The sequence below is a fragment of the Hetaerina americana genome, unplaced genomic scaffold (assembly GCF_022747635.1).
Source record: "Hetaerina americana unplaced genomic scaffold, ioHetAmer1.1.p SCAF_19, whole genome shotgun sequence".
NCBI lineage: Eukaryota > Metazoa > Arthropoda > Insecta > Odonata > Calopterygidae > Hetaerina > Hetaerina americana.
In genome coordinates this window covers 5,296,682-5,317,500 of record NW_027286752.1, presented here as the reverse complement: position 1 = coordinate 5,317,500, position 20,819 = coordinate 5,296,682, and positions in this window count along the sequence as shown.

Below are 20,819 nucleotides of genomic sequence, written 5' to 3'. Positions count from 1 at the left end.
GGGTGTAAGGCAGGGTTGCCCATTATCACCGTTGCTGTTCAACCTGTATGCAGAGGAAATGATCAAAGAGGCATGGGAAGAACTAGAGGTAGGAATGAAAGTGGGCGGGGAATTCGTAAAATCAGTTAGGTTTGCTGATGACCAAGCTTTAGTTTGTCAGTCAGCCAAGGGGCTGCAAGCATTGCTGAGTGAATTGGAAATTCAGTGCGACAGGTATGGGATGAGAATCAACATTAATAAAACAAAGTTTATGCGATTTTATAGAAAGAAAAAGGCCAAGCTTAACATTAAAATAGGAGGGCAAAAACTAGAGCAGGTAGAACAGTTTACGTATCTCGGTAGTGTTTTGGACCAACACGGTCAAAGTAGTAGGGACGTAAGGAGAAGAATTGCGCTAGGCAAAGAGGCTTTCACGAGGAGGAGGGAGTTGATGACGGGGACTTTGAGTAAGGATGTTAAGAAAAGACTCGTAAAAACTTTGATATGGAGCGTAGCTATGTACGGCGCGGAAACGTGGTCATTGAAGCAGGAGGATAGACGTAGACTGGAGGCTTTTGAAATGTGGGTGTGGAGAAGAATGGAGAAGGTGAAATGGACAGAGAAGAAAACAAATGAGGAAGTACTTGGTATGGTGGGCGAAGAGAGGGGTTTGTTGGGAGCAATCCTATGGAGGCAGGAAAAGTGGATGAAGGGGGTGTTGACCGGCAGTGGGATGTTGAAGACTGTGATAGAGGGTAGAATGTTGGGCAAAAGAGGAAAGGGAAGGAACAGGATAGGGATGTTGGACGGGATGAAGGGCGGAAGAAAGTACTCAGAGATGAAGAGGGACCTGGTGTAGAGTAGAATTTAGGGTTGTGTTTTGTTAGTAGTCACAAAATATTTGTTTGGTAGTTGTGTCCATCGAAAAACCTACCTTAACCGGTAGATTACCTTAAAAAAAAAAAAAAAAAAAAAAAAATATATATATATATATATATATATATATATATATATATATATATATATATATATATATATATATATATATATATGTGTGTGTGTGTGTGTATAATTAATAATAGTGTCCCAATTCCATATAATAACAATAAATTATGATAAAAAAATTAAGAAACGCATATATTATTACAAGCATGATATGTGCAAGGCACGACAGAGAAGTATATTACCAAGGGCCACGGGACAAAGGTAGAAGTGGCGGAAGGGGACTCCATCCCAAAGAATTCATTTCAAGATTTTGTAACAATGAATGAATAGGTGTGAAAATCGAGTGAGAATTATGAAAGAATTATAAAAAATCTCAAGAAACGATGGAACACCATTCAATTACAGGGGGCGCAGTGCTATGTTTCCATTATATTTCATATACGTTTTTAAACGCTCTAATATTTTAAATCCTAAATCGCAAACTCGTATGTCTCCACTAGGAACTAAAAGAATTACTTAAACGATTATTGTAAAATCTTAAATGAGAGACGCATCAGACATGACTTGATCGATCCAACAAATCAAGATAAGATGTAGACATTCAATTATAGCAGAGGAAATAATGCCTTACGCCCAATTATGATGAAAGAACACTATGAGAAGTTTTGAAATTGGCAAAAGTTGTGAAATTTGAAACAGTGGAAATTGATCGGCGCGAATCGATATTAAGAACCCTTTTTTTCCACGCACTACTCGTGCCCTAGTGAGATAAATTTACGACCTTTTTTAGCGATAAAAGAAATTGGTACAAACCGAAAGGACAGATTGACCCTTTACCCAAGCGATTTCGTCACTCGAAAAACCCAAAATTCACCACTTAACAAAATCTTTGACTCCATGTCCCTCACCCTCCTCACCTGTACGTTTCGTAATGGAAAAGGGTCCTGCTCGAGGGATGCTATCTAGCAGTTAAGGTGGTAAATTTTGAACTAACGAATGAAACCCTCCGAGACGCTCTTAAACTGCCCTTAGCGAATTAGTCTTCTTAGTCTTCTTTGGTAACTTTCTTTCATTTCACAAAAATATCCTACCGTTTTACGATAATTTTTAATATTTTACATATTCACTTCATTGTATACTATATGTTACATATGATGTGATTGTCTCCTTACTTAATGCAGGAGAGAACCTCCTTGGTCCTGATTCATCTCGCATTTCTTCACGTTTCCCGTCCAAAACACCCGAAGAAAACGCAAATAAACAAGAACAAGGTAGTGAGCATATAACACCAGAGGGTAAATAAAAAATTTAAAAAAATTGGCCTGTGGTAGTGGAGCAGAAGGCAACGAAAATATTGAACTGGATATTTAAAATCTAGGAGAACGAGAAGAGTCTCTTGATTTCAGAAGATTACATTCAGGTGAAAGAATCACGAAGGAAATAATTAATATACAGGGTCGCACCAAAAGTGGTAGGACTGATTTTTTTACAATAATTTTATTGACGATATACTTACATCGACTTAATAATCGTCAAAGTATGCTCCTTGAGCTGCTACACCCTTAGTATAACGTTGCTCCCATTCCCCGTACGCCCGCTGGAAATTTTCTTTGGGGATGCCGTTGATGACCCTCGTCGAAGCCTCTTGAGCTGTCTTTTCATCAGGGGTAAGAAGAAGAAGTCCGGTGGTGCCAGATCGGGAGAATAGGGCGGGTGCGGCAACGTGGCAACGCCGTATTTGGCCAGGAGCTGTCTGACGACGAGCGCGCCATGGCAGAATTTTCGGCACCATCTTGGCGCACACCTTGCGCATGGCCAAATCCTGTGAAATAATGCGTTGGACGTTGGATGCAGACAGACCCAACTGGTCTGCAATTTCTTCACTGGTTAAGCGTCGGTCTGTGTTCAGCAGTGTCCTCACTCTGTCCACATTCGTGTCGGTTCTTGCCGTGGACGGCCGTCCGGAGCGATGGTCGTCTTCAACGAGCTCCCTACCCTCTTTAAACAACTTGTGTCACTCAAATACTGTGGAACGGCTTAAGGCAGTGTCCCCATAATCCTGCTTGATCATATCGAGGGTCTCAGTTGCCGTCATCCCGAGTTTCGCACAAAACTTCACGGAATAACGATGCTCTAAATTCAGATTCCTTTTGTTTTTCGACGCGGACAAAAAACTTGCTTCACTAAAAACGGTGTCCTCACTCAACTACAGCCCGCAGGCGAGTGAGATTGGTGTCGGTCTGTTGCTAAGAGCCTCCTCCACCTTACCCTGCCAGGCAGACCCCCCTTCACCGCTCCGTTCGCGCCAGAGAAAATCAGTCCTACCACTTTTGGGTGCGACCCTGTATTATTCCAAATCACTTAAATAATGCACTCTGTCAGAGGAAACGTCTGTTTGAAACCAATGGCCCATCCCTGGAAATACTTCACTAAAACACATATCTCATACATCTTAAGGGTACTTTTCAGGGATACTGAGCGGTGATCGTGTGGAAATCGCAGCAGGAGAAATAAGATTGGAAGCATTGAAGACGTGAGGCTAGAGGGCAATGAATGATATAGACCGATTGAATTACTAACAAATAGGCTCAAGAAATAGTACTAAAATAAAGCGTATTTCACATCTACTTTTACTTTCACCGATCAAATCGATCAACAAGGTTGAAGGTTCTCTTCCCTGCGTAGGAAACTTATTCAATTTGCAAACGCTACTCTTCCTTTTGTTCATAAAGAAAGTAGCTTATGGGGCGATGAATGAAGAGGTAGATACACTGCGACTCCTGTGTATGCACCTCTTTTCGAATTGTGACATCTCTGCACGCGGATCTATCATCATTTTGACGGGCATAGTATTCCCGCGATCGGCAGTCCAGCCCCTGATTGCCCTGCGCCGATTGCGCTCATCTCTTGGGCGGGGATGCACAGAGGGACCGAATTCGTCATCGTTCTGAGTGGGGGGTGGATGGCGTGAGGATGGGGTGGGTGGGCTCAACTCTCGTCCACACCCTCGTTGTATTCAATCAACATATGTTGTCGTCGCATCAAGTGCTGAGCTCAGCAATACGGATCGAGAGCACACAGCCGAAGAGAAACAATATGGGGACAGACCTCTTCCCGGGGTAATAGAGCGAGGGGGTGGGAGAGAAGGAGGAGGGGACATTCCCGCCTTGGGGCCGTCCTGGCCCCCACTCCGTTGGAAGAGAGCCCGAGTTCGGGGGCTCTGTTCGGCCCAAGAGAGCGCGCGACGCCGGGAGGGAGTCTTAGCAATTTTCTAGGAGTCGGCCTTCATAAGCACAATTCACAAGTGGAATGGAACTGAATTCAAATTTGCAATCGAAGGTCCCCCTTTTCATTTTCAGACTCGAGGGTTAGGGGTGATGGAGGGGGGAGGGGTTTTGACTGGAGCAGGCCAAGCCCCACCCAAGCCAAAAACCTCGGAGACTTGAACTCAATCCATCCCCATCCCATTTTCCCCGTCTTCAGTCCATTTATTAAAGTTCCGTCGGAGCGTGACTTACGAGATTCGATATTAAGGCATCGCCCGAAGGGGTGGGAGGAAGAAGACAACTTCGCGACAGTGAGGGAAAAATGCCATAAATAAACGACCAGCCATTAGTATGGCTTTTATCGAATCTTCCTCTTCCCGCCATCTCCGCGTACGCCCTCCCCCCGTCCTCCCTCGCATCTATAGTTTTCAAACAACTGCCGAAAGTAACCTTCCGCCCCAGTTCTCTCCCAAACAACATCATTAATCCCTCGGAAAGGCCTCCTTCCCATTAGATGAAAAAAATGTCACTCGGCTATTGTATCCTTATCCCTACACTAGTGCACTCCTCATTTAAAAGCACTAATACGCGTACAGAGAAACAATAGGTTGCCTGACATAAAACTGCTTATGTCATATTAATGAAGAGAGCGCTTAATGAATTAGTTATGCTGTTCCACAATCTCTGCACGAATAGGAAGTATCAAATTTCAAGAAGAAATAATATCATCTCTTATCATCTGGGTAATTACCGTCGTATTTTTCTCCACAAAGATTTCTGCTTCCATAATGGAGTGCCAGATATCAGGGAATATTTTCGCTTGAACTTCTCAAGGTTTCCTTCCATTTACAGGCTATCATAACAATTACGGAATGTCATGGGAAGCTTCGAGTTTTCCTAAGAATATATAAAATACCCTTGCTTTTATTTCAATCTAATTGGTTTTAATCTAATCGCCAAAAAATCTTTCTTACTTGTCCACAAGAAACAAATCTATTTCTAGGAAAATAGGTTGTTCATAGTTCTTTAAATTTTCGTTAACTGCTGACTCTCTTCTAAAAACTTCTCCTCTTCTCAATTATGGCAGGCTATTGAATACCCTATTTTCTATTAGAGTGTCTTTGATAGATTGACGGTATGATCGACTAGTGGGCATGACTTCTGGAGGCACGGGATTCGATTTTAGAGTTCAATAACATTTTACACCTTACAGAAAAATAACTCAGGCTACGTGATTGTCTGAGTATCATACCTGCAAGTCGCTCATGAACTGAAGGCGTTAGCTCAAGATGAGTCCTGTCCTCATTCGTCATAATCAACCTCCGCCAATGAAAGCGAGCATTTAGTCGAAATAAACCTGACACACTTGGGGCACAAAAGGTGTCCTCTGAACAATGTATTAGACAACACACCCAAGAGGGTAGCGTGCTTTTGGTTTTGCAATATCACTGTTGTTCATTTTCTATGCTATTTTACAATATATCAAATAAATTCAATATTATCACAACGTTCAATAACCATAAGACACTCCAAAATCTTCAGTGGTATTCCAAAGGTAATATCCCCCTTCTAGAGAAAGCTGACGTTTATAAATTACTTCCAGCACTTGTCATTTCGTATCAACATTTATGAAACAGGCCACCCCACTTTGCACGGCTAAAACATCATGATAATTTTACACTAAACACCCCGGAAATACTACACGTACACATTCAACGAAATTATAATCATCAACGATGAACTAGGCATTACTGATTAATTACTGTTCGCCTGTAAATCAAATTTGAATGGGGACGCTAATCATGACACCAATCACTTAAGGGCTAACGAGGTCGCTAGAAAGGCTACCAAGTCCGTTTTAGTTCCGGCGAGTAGTCCGACGTAACTGGCAATGTCAATAGTGTAAATGAGTAAAAGAAGGGGAACCATCACATATCTCTGGGGGACGCCAAATGCTACTTTCACAAAGTCGGAGAATACTAGTATGCTGTCAATAATTACTTCTTTTGCGCTCTGAGAGAAACCCACTATACCTAGTTGCCACTATTTTCACATAATGCAATTTTATATCAGGTTATTGAGTGCTTCTTGACTGAGGTTAAATTTGAGTTTACGTACAAATAGTGTCCACTTAGTTTTAGAACCCAAGTGAACAACCGATGCACTTTTTGCAAATATGTACACTTTCGGGACCAGCGTTGGTTTTTAAAAACTAACTTGTAATAGCACGCCCTTGTCCACGAATAGATATAGTAGTAATAGTATCTTTAGGGGAGGCGACCGACAGCTGAGGTAATTTGCGCCTTTAGAGATGGATGGGAAAGAAAGAAAGGTGGAGGGAAACCCTGTGTCGGTATTAGTGTACTTTTATTGAAAGGCGCCAAGGGATCCGCACCTTAAAGTCCCATACGACGGACAGCGTAGTCACTCAAAAGTGCTCTCCACAAAGCCCCTCGAGTAGGGATCGGGATACCACTGAAACCTCCCGTGTACGAGATAATAATAATAATGATGGTCGGTTCCACCGTTCGTTCTTAATCTGATTGATTTTATTCAAATTATCTGTCAATCATACTAGTGATAATCAAAAGTGATTCGGACGCATTCGATGTTCAAATCAAGGCTTTGTGACCTTCGTTACTCACTTCCCCTTGTTCATTGATAGTTTTCATTTTATTACCCTTCTGAGGACAATTTTTACACCGGTGACGAATCCTAGCCCCGCATTAATTTGGTAAACGAGAATAGAAGGATAATTTAAGATAAATAACTAATTATAGATTTAAATACCGCAAAACGATACCATAAACCTTTTCTTCATCGCATGAATCGTGATCACCACAGCCGGAAACATCACTTTACACTACTCGCACTTCACCAAAGTGAATGCTAATAACCACCATTAACCGAGGTGTACACCGCCTGCTTAGTGCATTCGTTGCAGCTTGCAAGGTAAGATGCAATATTTAATTCAGTCGATGTAAGGGACAGCTTTGTAGTAGCCTCATATGCACGTTGCAAAAAATTGTCATAAAAGCTCGCGCCGTCAATAATCACGCGAGCGATAGCCAATCGTTTTGCGACTTCCAATGATTCGCAAGTGAGTCGGTTTCGCCGCTTGTTACCGTCAGGGAGTGAATGTTTTATCTCTCTCCCCCCCTCTGCCGAAGGACGGGCACGACAAACGAGAACCCTTCCAGCGCGTTCATTCAAGCGCATAACGCGTCCTCGTCACACAACAGGAATTAATGCCATAGAAACCTCAAGGCGTTTTAGGAAAGGGTAGAAACTCACATCACTATGATGCCTGGACGTTTATTTCATAATCCAGCAGGCCAGTAAGGGAACAGGAACAAAAGCAAAGAAGATTTTTTAAAAAATACGATTGGTTACGGAAGAAACATTTCACAAGCACATTCATCCGAGTCTAATCCGTTTGGTTTAAGTCAGCAAAAAAAGCAACAAACTTAAATATTTGTTCCCTATATTCAGCGAGAACAGGCCTTGTTATTTTACAAAAAAATGTGTTCATACAATCCAAATGCTTTGCAGAGAGGATCACAGGATAATATGGAAGCAATTTCAAAATTAGTCATTAAATTAATATACTCTTAATGCTGAATCTAAGGAATTTATGAGGTTTCTTCTCAATTTCACCACCTTCAAAATTTGCATTTCCAAAGAAAAGACGTAAGTTCAAATCATAGTCATCAAACCGCTACTATAATTACATGTAAACTTTCATGGAATTTTAGCATTGGCATTCGACCCCTTTCAGAAAACTCTTATTTATTTCTATTTCATCTCAATTCATTTATCTTGCTAAGGTCACTAAGTGAGTCTAAAGAAGCAAGAAAACTTCACGTTTTTTCATGGATGAAACCTACCAACTAAACTAACGGTCATTATCTAAATTAATATCGTTTATCAATAATTCCTTCTGACGAGACTTTCCGATACTTACGAGTAGTTCACATTCTAGTTCGTGCACAATCTCTCCTCTGGCACATTGCCTCACCGCTTTCACCTCATAGACGCATCCAAAGTTTTTCAAGGCGTCTCCGCGTGAATCGCCCAACGAATTTGGATCCATAGCAATGATCGACCAGTATTATCACTGCTAGTCTCCAGAGATAAATCTTCCCATGCGTGTTTACACGCTGGAGTCTCCCCACGGCTAGGAAACGATTATTAATGAGGTTTTTCTGTAGCTTACGTGTCGTCAGTGTTCCTAACTTACTCTGCGGTACATGCATCGATCCCCCTCACTGGCGCAGGCATCATAATACGGAGTTTACCCTCGCCGGTCCTCATCCTTGGGGGTGTGACCGAGGCAAGGAGAGCGGGCGCGCGTTAACTTCCTATGGGGGCGAGTGATTTTCACGCTGCCACGACGAATATTAACGCGGCGTGCGTGAGCACTCAGCCGCTCTGAGATCGATGGGTTAGGACGCGCGGGTGGTTTTTTTGGACCGAAATCTCCGACAGCCCGTCACCTTCCCTCCTCCCCCTCCCATACCCTCCTTTGCCCTAGGCCCGCATCACGGGGGGGGGGGTTGAGAGAGAGAGAGAGAGAGAAAGGGCGGCGTGGACCCATCCCCGTCGCCCAGGGAGAGAGAGACAGAGAGACGGAGAGACCAGAAAAAACCTCGACCTGCACCACCGCGTCGGATCCGCTGCCGCCGGACATCGATCCTTCGCGATCCGCCGATCGGTGATTGATGATTGCCCACTCGGGCCCGGCAAAACCAAGCGGGGAGGAACAGGGTCAGGGAGGAGGGGAAGAAAAAATTCTTGACAGGGTTCGTGACCGATTGCGCACTGGCGAGGAATAAGTGCTCGCCCTACACTGCCTGACACTAATGTCCCCCGCGCCCCCCTGGGGGTGGCGTCGACCTAATTGCTGGAGCGTCGCGGGACAGTGGCGCACGGGAGTGGAGGGGAGACCAAAAGGGGTGCGGGTTGAATATTCCTCCTCCCTCCGATTCCCTCTGATTTATTACTTACGTGCTGAGCGGGTTTGGGGGGGGGGGAATGGAGAAATCATTGGGATGTGACCTGACCCTTCACCCAGGTCGGAATCCGCGCGACGGGGCTCATGAGTAAATCACTGGGGAGGGCGCGCGCAATAAAATATTAAAACTAATGAGAAATGCATGGGGGTCGCAATGCTTCCGAAGGGTTACGACTGACTGGGGCAAAGTGGGTCGCGAGTCTGCGCGGGCACCCAGCGCGGAGATGGCGGACACGACGGACGGAGTCAGGGAAAGCATTCGCGGGGGGGGAGAAGGGGGGGGTTAGGGAGGGAAGATACGATAGGCCATTGATAAGGGCGGATACCTTTTTGGCGCAATGCTTCGGGGACCACAGGTGTACGCGCGCACCGCGCATCACGCACTTGGAAGTGGAACGTGCTAGCAGTCAGCGCCTAATCTGCGTCAATCCGTTTTTTGACGCTGTATTTATCCTCACTGTCTCTTTGTTCGGGTCATTGAGGGTAATCACTTAATTTCACTTTTAAACAATCCCACTTTTTATTACTCATTAAATAGTCAAAAATATACTTTCTGCTATGGTGAAATTACTTTTGTATTCCTGGCATAGTTGTGCAGGTGGTACAGGAAACAAGCAGCACTTGTAGTTTCGCAGAAAGTTATTTACATGAATTTTTCAGCGTAGGTAAAAATAGAAAATTTACGAATTATTTGGAATTGAGATATTTCGGACCGTTCTATCCAGGGAAAGCAAAGGTTCGACCGAAAATTTAAAATTGTTTCTTTCTTATAAATTGTTTTCTTTACCAAAATCCGCTTTCGCTCATTTACTCTGTAACTTTGTCTTGTAAGAATTTGCACTCAGATAGAGCCTTTGAGGGATCTGGGTTCGAGTCCCAGTCAAGGCGAATGATTTTTACGCTCTGAAATTGTTGCATTAAAATGCACATTAGCGGATGACTCCGTTAAAAGTTACTGTTGCGGCATCTCCCGCAGTTTCTTTGGAAAACATATGATCTTTACTCCACCCCGAATACACTGTATCCTCGAATATGTTTTTCTCAAAAGAACAGCGAATCTGCACTTTTATAACAACAACTGAACGTCATTTGTAATAATATAAAAGGTAATAATAATGTTTTCACGCAAATATAACAAAATGGCAGCTGCCCAATCTTTATGCTCTAAAATTACGGAAGGGGAAAAAATTAAGTGACCTTAGAGAAATGAGAACAAATTATGAAAAGGAATATGACCTCATGAATTCTTTTCTCAATTTCCTTCTCATTACAATTTCATTTCGGATAATCCTAGAAAAAGGAATTTTTCTCCACTCCTGCTGAGTATATTGTCTTTTTTATTATTAAAACATTCTTCTTATTTCTCGAAATCCTTATTACCCTCGTTGTTCATGATTGATTGCTCTTCCATACCTAGAGCACTGTTTACATAAAAATATTTACAGTGCTCTCGTACCATCAGCAATGATTGCAATCCCGTGGCTGACTGGCAAACTAAAACTTGATCGTTCACAAATCTGGCATAGAAGAAGTAGAAAAATGAGCCACATTGATCGTATACACATTCAAACACGAAAACCCGCCAAATGGGGAACACACATACACATGGGGTATCGATATAAGGAGAGGAACACACATAAAAGGCAAACAGGGGATGGTGGGGAAGGCGGAAGGGTGCGGATCACAAACAGGAAAAAGTTTCCTATGCATGGGAAAGGACAAATACCTAATAAGCAAGTTAAAGAAAAAATCGTTCGAGGAAATTAAACTAACGAATTTTGTGATCAATGTAATTAAAAATGTCGCTTCAAAACGAGCATAATAGCATGGTAGAGTAATGCTGGACGTGAAATCATTGACGGGAAGGGACCAGGTTTGAATCCCAGGTGATGCAACCCGATAGGGAAACCAAATGGAGGGATTTTCTGGACTATGGCGGGTTTTCTCGGAAAATTGAATTGAGACTCGGAAAATGAACCGACACTCTGCCCTGAGTGTGTAAATTGAACATGGAACATGGGTTAGTATTCGAGGTGGCTCTACCCTCCCCCAAAAAACCAACTTACGAGTTAAATACTTAAGTATGAATACCCCTCACAACACGAACCGTTGGAAATGATTTCCTTTCCCCACTCTTTTTTGTACTCAATGCCAGTGCAGTAACAAGTGGCCATTTTCCCCTTAATTACTCTTCAAGAAAGACCTCTGTTATTATATTTTTCGGTACTACAAAAAACGTTACTGCGGATTAAAAATTTCCATCGTGAGCTACAAAATTTGTTGAATGCATCATCGGTTTAATTTGACAAGGGATTCAGGAGAGATTTAATTTATCTCTATACACACTCATTCGAATTTACGCCTCTTAAAAGTGGTGATTTCAAAATAATTAAAAAAGGAATAATGCTTTAAACTACTCCCATATTGAATTGCTGATAGAATCTGCATTTCTTACGAGATGTCTCCTCCTCCCTCCCTTAAACTCATTTCCCATCACCATTTCGCCATTTACCTCTGCCACGCCCCCTTTCCCTTTCCTTCTCACATTCCCCTACCCTCCCAGCACATCTTCATTTGAATGGCCTCTCATCATAGTCATTTCATGCTTGCCCCAACGGAAGCCTCAAAACCTTTAGAATACGCTCATCTACTTTCCTTAAAGACAAGATAATTCAATTAACTGACATGAAGATAGATTCTGATACGTTCTCTTTCAATATTTTTGTTGCATCTAAAGACCAGTACATCGCTTAACATCATTTTTGAATACATTTCGTTTTGATAACGCTTTTTTTTCTCCATAATCCCTTCCTAATGTTCCCATTTCCGTTGAAAGAACTGTGAAAATAGGTACGTGAATTGTTCCACCTGTTGTTTCTGTCCATCCACTTTAATATTCAACTTACTTATCCTACATGTTGAAAATCTCAGTACTAACGCTACCTCATGATTAGTCTTCATTTCACGCCACTCGTCCCAATAGGCGAGGGTAGGCTGAAGAATAACGCACACATACTTGTAGACCTCAAGCAAAATGACCGTTAGGAGCACTCCTGGTGACATGTGGAAGTAATATTCCCCCTAAACACGGATGCGCAGATTTTAGGTTGTTACATTCCTCCAGTGTCTTTTGAGAAGCGGAAGTATTGCGATGTGTTCTAGTGCTATGTCAACGCGAGTTAAACAGCGTGCTGTTATCGAATGTTTGCCTTCACCTCATCGTCCGAGATGTAATGATTACCCTTGGGGTGTCTCTTGAGTTGAGGAAAAATATAAAAATCGCAAGGTGCAACTGCACAGGCAAAGCGTACAGTATGAATGTAACGGCCTCAAACCTGCGTGTGCGTGTTGTGGGGAAATGTTACTTCCACATGCCACCAGGAGTGCTTCTGAAGGTCATTTTGTTTGGGGTCTACAAGCATGAGTGCATAAGTTTTCAGCCTACCCTCGTAACATTCCTGTTCTTTCTCCCTCCCTTTCCCAACACAGGTCTCTTACATTCTTCATCCCCTAAACCTCCAGGCTACTAATTCCCAAACAGCGTCTCCCTAGTATGTTAAGTTATCGATTTATATCAGAGGGTTGAATAGTCTTCCTCATATCTCTGCCCACAGTTCCAAGCATAATACCCCCGCGTGGAAATGCACGACGGAACACGCCGTGGCTGGACCCACTCGGGGGAGCACCGCGAGGGAGTGAGTGATATCGGTCGGGGGAGCGGGGCTCATCGTCCAAATCTGAAAGCGAAGTCATTGACATTCAGCGGATATCGCAAAAAAACACGCACGCCCGCACGCATCAAACGACAGTAACTCGACGCGTCTGTTACTTCAGGCAACCCGCAGTGGACGGTGCTGTTCCGAGGGGTAAAAAAAGAAAGATAAAAAAAGTCATCACGGAGGACGCATAAATTATACGAATTTAAAACGCTCCGAGTCGGGCCAGGGCATCCGCAAACACAAAACGGAGAGCAAATACATCCGAGAGGAAATACGCACATTTCATTTTATTCCGCGCACTTGGCTTCGTTCTCCGCGGCGAGCCGCTTATTTGAGGACGGCGGGCCGCACAGCCGGCTCGCTTTCGCCCTCCACCCCTTCGCCCACTCCCGGAAAGAGCTTGGCGGCGAGGACGCGGACTTTCCCCCGGAAAGGGTGCCGAGGGTTGCGTTGGCGGCGGTGGGCGGGGCAAACGCCACCCTCCCACACCCCGTGAACTCTCGCATAGCTGACCAACAGCGGATCCCTGCTCATCCCTTTTACTATGCAATGGAACAAATTTAAAGCGACTCCAATTCTTTAATGAGATGCGATATTTGTTTGTATAGATTCTCTCGAAAGTGTGGAACGGGAAATGAATTTTGGTGGTGCACGGAAGTGTTTTTGTACAAACATCTTATCTTTACATTTTATATGGAATACTTAAATGCATATCGCTCGAAAATTTTTATCTTTGCCCACCCATGGACTACGGCCTTGACTTTGCGGAACAGCTTGTGCGTTCCAATGATCTGTAGATAGCTGTGATGTCAGAGGAAATGATGATTACGCCTGGTATGGTCACCGATGTCAGATGGGTCTAGGGTTGGAGCAAAACCAAAGGTAATCAGTCCGTCGAGCACCTATTCTTCAGTGAGGCGGCTGCCCAGGCATCTTACCCCAGTGGGCATTTGTGTGATGGTGTCACTTTAAAAACACTATTGAGAAGGCAACGAGAAATCACCGAAGTTACCCTTAAATGATAAATATGGACGGAAGCATAGAGATAATGAATGATTCGGGGTAACTACGGGACTCGACCCATTCGGTGCGGGCGGCGGGAAAACAATACGTATCTCCGTGGCCTTCATCGCACGAAATCCTTGCACAACTAATCTGAAAGCAGAGTAAAAGAAGTACTATAAGAGGGCAACAAATGCCAGACTAAGGACACGGGATATTAGGGCAGTTATGAGGGCAAGGAAGGTAGGGAAAATTACGAGAGAAATGGAGAATAGTAATTTGGGGTTGGAAAGCAGTGTCTGGCGAAGGTAGATATTTGGGAGATGTACTAGAGAGTACGGTTTAGGACTTGGAAATTATCGCGGAGAGAAAGCAGTCGAGGCCCACAAAGGAAGGGGCTCGATAATGATTAACAACCGTTTCAAACCGTCACAGGCGTGGGTGAACAGTAAATGCTGCATTGCTTCCAATCTACCTCCTTTTCGCCAACGTCCAACCGCCTCAACCGTTTGAGAGGTAGGTTCCACAAGTGAGACTTCGTGAAGTTTTCGCCTCAGCTCCCTCATTTCAGCAGATATGTCCCGTTCTTAAAATCACCTTGTCTTGCGCTTACCACTAAAGGCATACCAATTTCATATAAATCAACTATCAGTAATGGTTCAAATGAAATCACAGGTTGCAACCTCAAGAAACTACGAGTCCTACTATTATTCGTATCTCTACGTCGACCAATCCCTGCGATGAACACGTGTTCCGTTTTGCTTGTTCCATGGCGGCAGGAACGGACGTCAAGGAAAGGACTTTATGACCAATTAGGATTACATATATATGCATAAACATTTGCATTTGTACATATCGTTTCCAGTTTCAACTGATTCCATACTCGTCATTCCCAGTTTTTTCCTGTCAAGGCTTTCAACAGAATCGTGATTTTAGTTGAAACAATGTACGTAAACCTAAGTACAGACCGCATTTTAATGTCGTCTCGGGCAGGAAAGCATAAAAATCGCGGCCGGCCATAAAGCAAGGAATATTCTTTTTCGGGATACGATATATTTGTTACGTCAGCACCATATTTATTGAACGGATTTTTCACATTTATCATGACGGAGGGAGGGAAGAGAGCGAGAGGGTCGAATTCCCGGAGTCTCGTCCCTGATCGGGCGAAACAAAGGAGGGAGTGCAGGGGGAGTGGCGTCGAGGGTCGGCGGGGGAGTGCGTGCATGGCGGGGGCAGGGGGGGATGGATTCGGACGGCATTTCGCGGCGGGAGGGAGAGGGAGGATGCTGCACATACTGATGACGGACGCCGTGAGGATAAAAAGGACCTCGTGATGAGAAAACTAGGCGCGTGTTTGAGGAGGGTGGGAAAGAGTTGTCCGTCCTCTCCGCGACGCCGCTCTCCTCCGCCTTTTGTTCTCTCTCCAGCATCCCCTCCACCCTTTCTCCTCGCTGCTGATTTTTTATTTCCATTTTTGCCCGCCGCAGTATCCGTGCAATCATCGCATCCCCCCTCCCCGACTGCCACGCCTCCATCCCCTTCCCCCATCCCCTCCATCCAACTCGCCCCGACGCGGCGGGGGCGGAGCGGGTGGGGCGGGGCAGGGCGGGGGGGGAGAGGGGTTTAGAGGTAGAGGGGGACGCGCCCGCGACATTCCGTCGGAAGGAGCGAGAGCGGGGAAAGTGAAAGTAAGGGGGCGGGAAAGGAGGAAGGGTGGGCAGCAGGGGAGCAGGGGGAAGGGGGGTACTCGGTGAGACAAAGAGGTGGTGCGGAGGAGGGTGGAGCAGAGGTTGGCGGGAGAAGCGAGTGGGCAAACAAGTAACCGTGCGCCAGAAACTGGGACGGTTACCCTCCCATAACGGACGAGTCGGAGAGTATTTCTTCCCCGCGCGCCTCGAACCCATGCATACGATGCACGCCATTCGAGCACCAGACGGCGAACCTTTCTCGAGTGCACATCCAGCCGGGGACAACTCGCAGTGCGCCATCTACACCGCCGATACGCTGCCAACCGGCTACTTCCACGCACGCCAATGCAGATGAACGAGAGAAATTTAAAAAAATAATAAGAGGGGATTTGATCGTCGTGTTTTGGCTATTTTATTTATTTCGCTTAACTAATTTATGAACGCTGCATCGAAAAATTAAGATGTCTTGAAATACCTTCAGGAAACCTAACATATTTAAAAAATGGGCAATAGCGTTATTCTACAACTCGTTAAGGGATGTTGGCAAACATTTTCGGTTCCCTTCTTACTTCTTGATTCACTAGATTCCTCGTTTATAATCGAAACTTTCTCAAGAATGAATATAAACGACCGCCTGTCACCATATCCTATTAAAAATGGCACTGTCGGTAGGATAGATCATTAAAACACGATGATTTGCATTACGGCAGACTAACGACAGATTGTCCACAAGTAAACTAGATAGTGATACACAAGGGCTGCATGATATTGGGGACCCTATGCTCACCAGGGAAACGAAATACGGACAAAATTAGACAGAACAAACCACGTGATAATAATAACAAACCCTCCTATGAGGTGACCATCCATATTTGAGTACCTGCGTTAGCTAACCTCGTTGTCCGTTCATGACAGGAAAGAAAAAAAGGGGACTCGATGTTAAAGCGAACAAGACTGAGCTGCTAAGTGGAATGCGTGGAAGAAAGGAAATTCTCAAATGACTCATAAGCACTCCGTGAAAGTGTTATCAAGCAGAATGCATAGAGCTACCGTAGATAAGACGTAAAAAAGGGAAATTCAGACCCACACTGCATGGAAACGGCAAGCATTTGATTAATCGACCAAGGAGATATTCGTAAGAGATGGCAAGAAAACAAGGGAGTATCTATGTGGGAAATAACATGAGGCCAGCAAGTTTAGACACAAAAATGAGAATGTGACGCAAATAGCTTACACCCAATCATTTTCGACTCAAGAGATTGAGAGGGGATTAAAGGAATTGAAATCAATCAAAGCCGTGAAAATAGAAACATCCCTCCGGAACTATTTAACGCTTCGCGGAAGAAAGAAGTGTTTATCGCAACATCAAATCGTTAACAATTATGAAGGAGGAATCTGGTACGAAGACTTCGTCAGATGAGTATCAGTTCAACACCAAAAAAGGAAAAAGTGGCCGAAATTAAGTTATGATTATGGAATATTAGGCTTGTTTAGAAACGCATATGGGAAGGCACGAAGTAATAGGCTTTGTAGGAGAGGAGAGGGGGACGGACAATGGGACAAATGTGAAGGAGGTGCGAAAGGTGGATTCAGATCATTTTTATCGAGGATGGAATGCAGAAGCATGGGCTGGAGGGAAATACTACCTTATGCAAGCGAGGTAGGGATAGGAAAAGAATAGATATATTGGACGGAATGAAGGAAGAGGGAAAGCATACAAAATGGAAGGATTTATTGTAGTTTCGACTGTACAATTTTGTTTCGTTAGATGAGGTGTAGGATTGCAGAGGTGTCCAGTTTGTTTTGATACAAAACCTTCCTTAAACGGTTCATTTATTCAGGTAATTAGAAATGGTTTACGCGATTAGAGCAGTTTTTGGAGGAAAACGGCATTACACACTATTGAGCTCTTTCGTCGTAATTAATATGGCACAAAATATTTAAACTAAGCATTGAAATAAGTCATTATTTATGTCTACATATTTTCTATCCTTGGTTTTCTCCAAAGAGCCAATTATTTCCCTCCGTCTACCTCACTATCCCGGTATTCTCCACTCTGTCTCTAGCAACCCATTGCCTCTCAGTATTTTCTATATGCACTTCTTCTTCCTTCTTCGAATTTCTCTCAACAAATGGCTCTCTTCCCTTATCATTTTCAGGAATTCATCGATTGCTTATCATTCCGTCTATTTCACTTATTCCATCCTTCTCCAAGCCCACATTTCAAAAGCCTGTAATCTACGCTCATCTTCCTGCCCCAGCAGTCAAGTTTCTGAGCCATACAACATAAAAGTTATTATGCCTCAAAATTCGTCAAGTACGAGCGAAGACACACTTTCGCCAGCGGCTTTTCCACGACTCCCAAGACTCCACGGTTTCACTTTTGAGAATAGAAAATAGCCTGCTGGTGTAAAGTCGTTACTGCAAGGGGGTTGGGGAATCGTCGCGTCGCGTTGCACAAGGTCTTCGTTAGCAGACAATCGACTCTGCTTTCGGTCGTCGGTCAAGACCTTTGGGACGGGTTTAGTGCAGACCTTTCGCATTGCCGAATTTTCAGTGATAATAGTGTCCACTAAAAACACAATCCAGCCTGAACGAACACTCGCAGGCGAATGGCGCTTGGATCGTGTTGAAGGTCAGACCCCCCCCCAATACAGAGTATGCGCGGTACGAGCACACTGCGACGTGCAGTCAAGTTAGGAAAAAATTGCTAACGATACTGTATGCATAAACGTTGTTGAATTTTCTTCGCTAGTTTTTTTCTTAGCATCTTTACGTATGATATCTATCATCAACTCCCGCCTCGTCTGAAATCTTTGTTTAATGTAATGATTTGGCTGACTGGCTAACTAACATGTTATCATCAGCCAAGAAAACCGATTTATCTTTCATAGCTATATTCACTCTAGCCTTCAGCACTTTACATGCTTTGATTATATTTTTTTCGCAGTGAAAAGTACAGGACATTATTTCATGACTTCGAGATAATGATCGCCCTTGTCTTCAATCTCTACCTAGAGATGTCCATCCCGGCTAAACATTCGCTCTCCACAAAAGTCCAGAATTAAACGGTAGACTACCAAAAATATCACCGAAAACCGCCGAGAGTAAGAATTTTAGCACTTTGTTGATTAAAACAGTTTTTTATCATATTGCAAATGGAATGAAATCTGCTTTTTCGAGGCCCAGATTTAATTCTTAGCGAAATATTTGGAAAAATATCCAGAATCAAAAATATCTTTCTGAATGACATTTGAAACTGATGAAAAATGGTGGATGCTTGCAATTTATGGCTAAGTACTATGGCTGACTATTAACGACTGCATTTACACATAAAGGCACTGTTCTGAGAATCCAGTATTTAGTAAAGTCTCGAAAACACTATTAAGATAGGACCCGGCACCGATTCATTTTCCAGCAATTTATTAATTGTTTTAACGCGCCATTTTCATTGTCTACGATAGTTTAATGCGTTTGCATTTGTATGAGAGATTTGCCCGGAGTTCCACAATGATTCCGGTCATTCACTGATTCTAAGAGTTTCTCTGGAATTGAATGATTACTTTCAAGGACTGTAATGTTTTTTAAACTTTAAACGCTTCCCTGATTAATCGACCTCTGCAGAGTATAGTAGGGCGTTGTGTAGAATGCGTCTAACTACCATAAACAGCCAAACAAGAAAAAGGCCAAACATGAATAAACGAATATGAAAAAACAGCCAAACATGAATAAAACGAACGACTAATTTAAAACGTAAGCTTTCATGTTGAAGTTAGAAATGATTCAGGAATTCAGTCGGTCTTTCTCTCGAAATAATTCTATTCTTCCTATTGCAATTTTTCGTGGAAAATAAAAACACAAGTAAACTCTCGACCGTACATTAAAATTCACTCGAAAAAGAACTTGAGACGTCGACGAAGAATAATCACCAGTCGGATTCGCTTCCAAGGGTAAGACTATTAACATGCTATTCCTTAGTTAATATTCACGACCTCTCTGCAAACTAATCGTTCCGAAGATTGTTTTCTAATAGGCGATGGTAGAACTCACCCATAGATAAGTTGGAAGGTGTGTGAAATCCAAACACTCAGGGTCATGGGAGGGCAGTTCCTTCCCTTACACAACCTTCTGTTTTTCACGGAGCTCTTTTGTGCAGAAAATCATTACGATTCGCTTTTATAAAGGATTAAAAGGGGACTTTATAAGAGCCATATACTATACGCACGGAATATGAACATCAACCGCCGTGAGCAGAATGAGGAAGTTAGCCTTGCTAATTTATTTCAGATATAATTTCTATGAATGTCTTAAAAATAATTAACTTTTACTTCCATAAGTGCCTCCAGTGAATACCAATCCACTGTTGGGAGTGATGCGGGCGTGTAACGAGACTTGGGACTTTTATCCACTGTTTACGTTAAATCCACATAAAGATTTAATGCTTCACACGACCATGGTTTTGATGATGCGCAGCACCAAAAAAATGGGTGTGAGAAGCATTAAATCTTTCTGTGGAATTGCAAAGTTTCCTTTTCTACCCTCATCATGAAGAAATTCCACGAAGTTAAGCCTGAAACTGTTATGTTTATTTACGTTTAGTTCACCAGGTCAGATGTGGAAGAGGAAGAAAGAAATGAGATGGATTAGGAAACCTGGCACAAGCAAGACTCTCTTGGATTTATGTCGTAATCTACACATGAGGGTCAACAGTTTTGATTCCAATACAAAGAGAACTTTGACGATGCCAAAGGAGGACACAAAACAAAGTACTACACATGCCAATGAAAAACATCTGTCGGCATTTTTATCATACCAAAGCTATTGAAATGCAAGACCCTCTGTACCTAGGCTTTCTATTCTTCTGACCAATTCCTGAGGTTAGTTTTCACAAAGCAGAAGTCCACCATCAATGATCAAATGTCGTTGAAATCTGCGACAAGATTTAAAAAAAATACTCTTTATACTACTGCTGTTATAAGATTTTTTGACAATATCATAGTGAGAGAGTTCAAGGTTGTATTTCTCGATTCAAAGCAGGGTGGAAGATGAGCTTTAATTAGCGGTAACATACTGTCGGCCCCCGTCTCCCGACCGCCCCCTCCCCAACCAACTGGATGCAAAGCTGGAAAACCAGAAAAAAGCTTTTGTAATACCCAGCTTAAATGTCAATTATGTGATATGAAAGAGCGTCATCCCTTTTCATTGA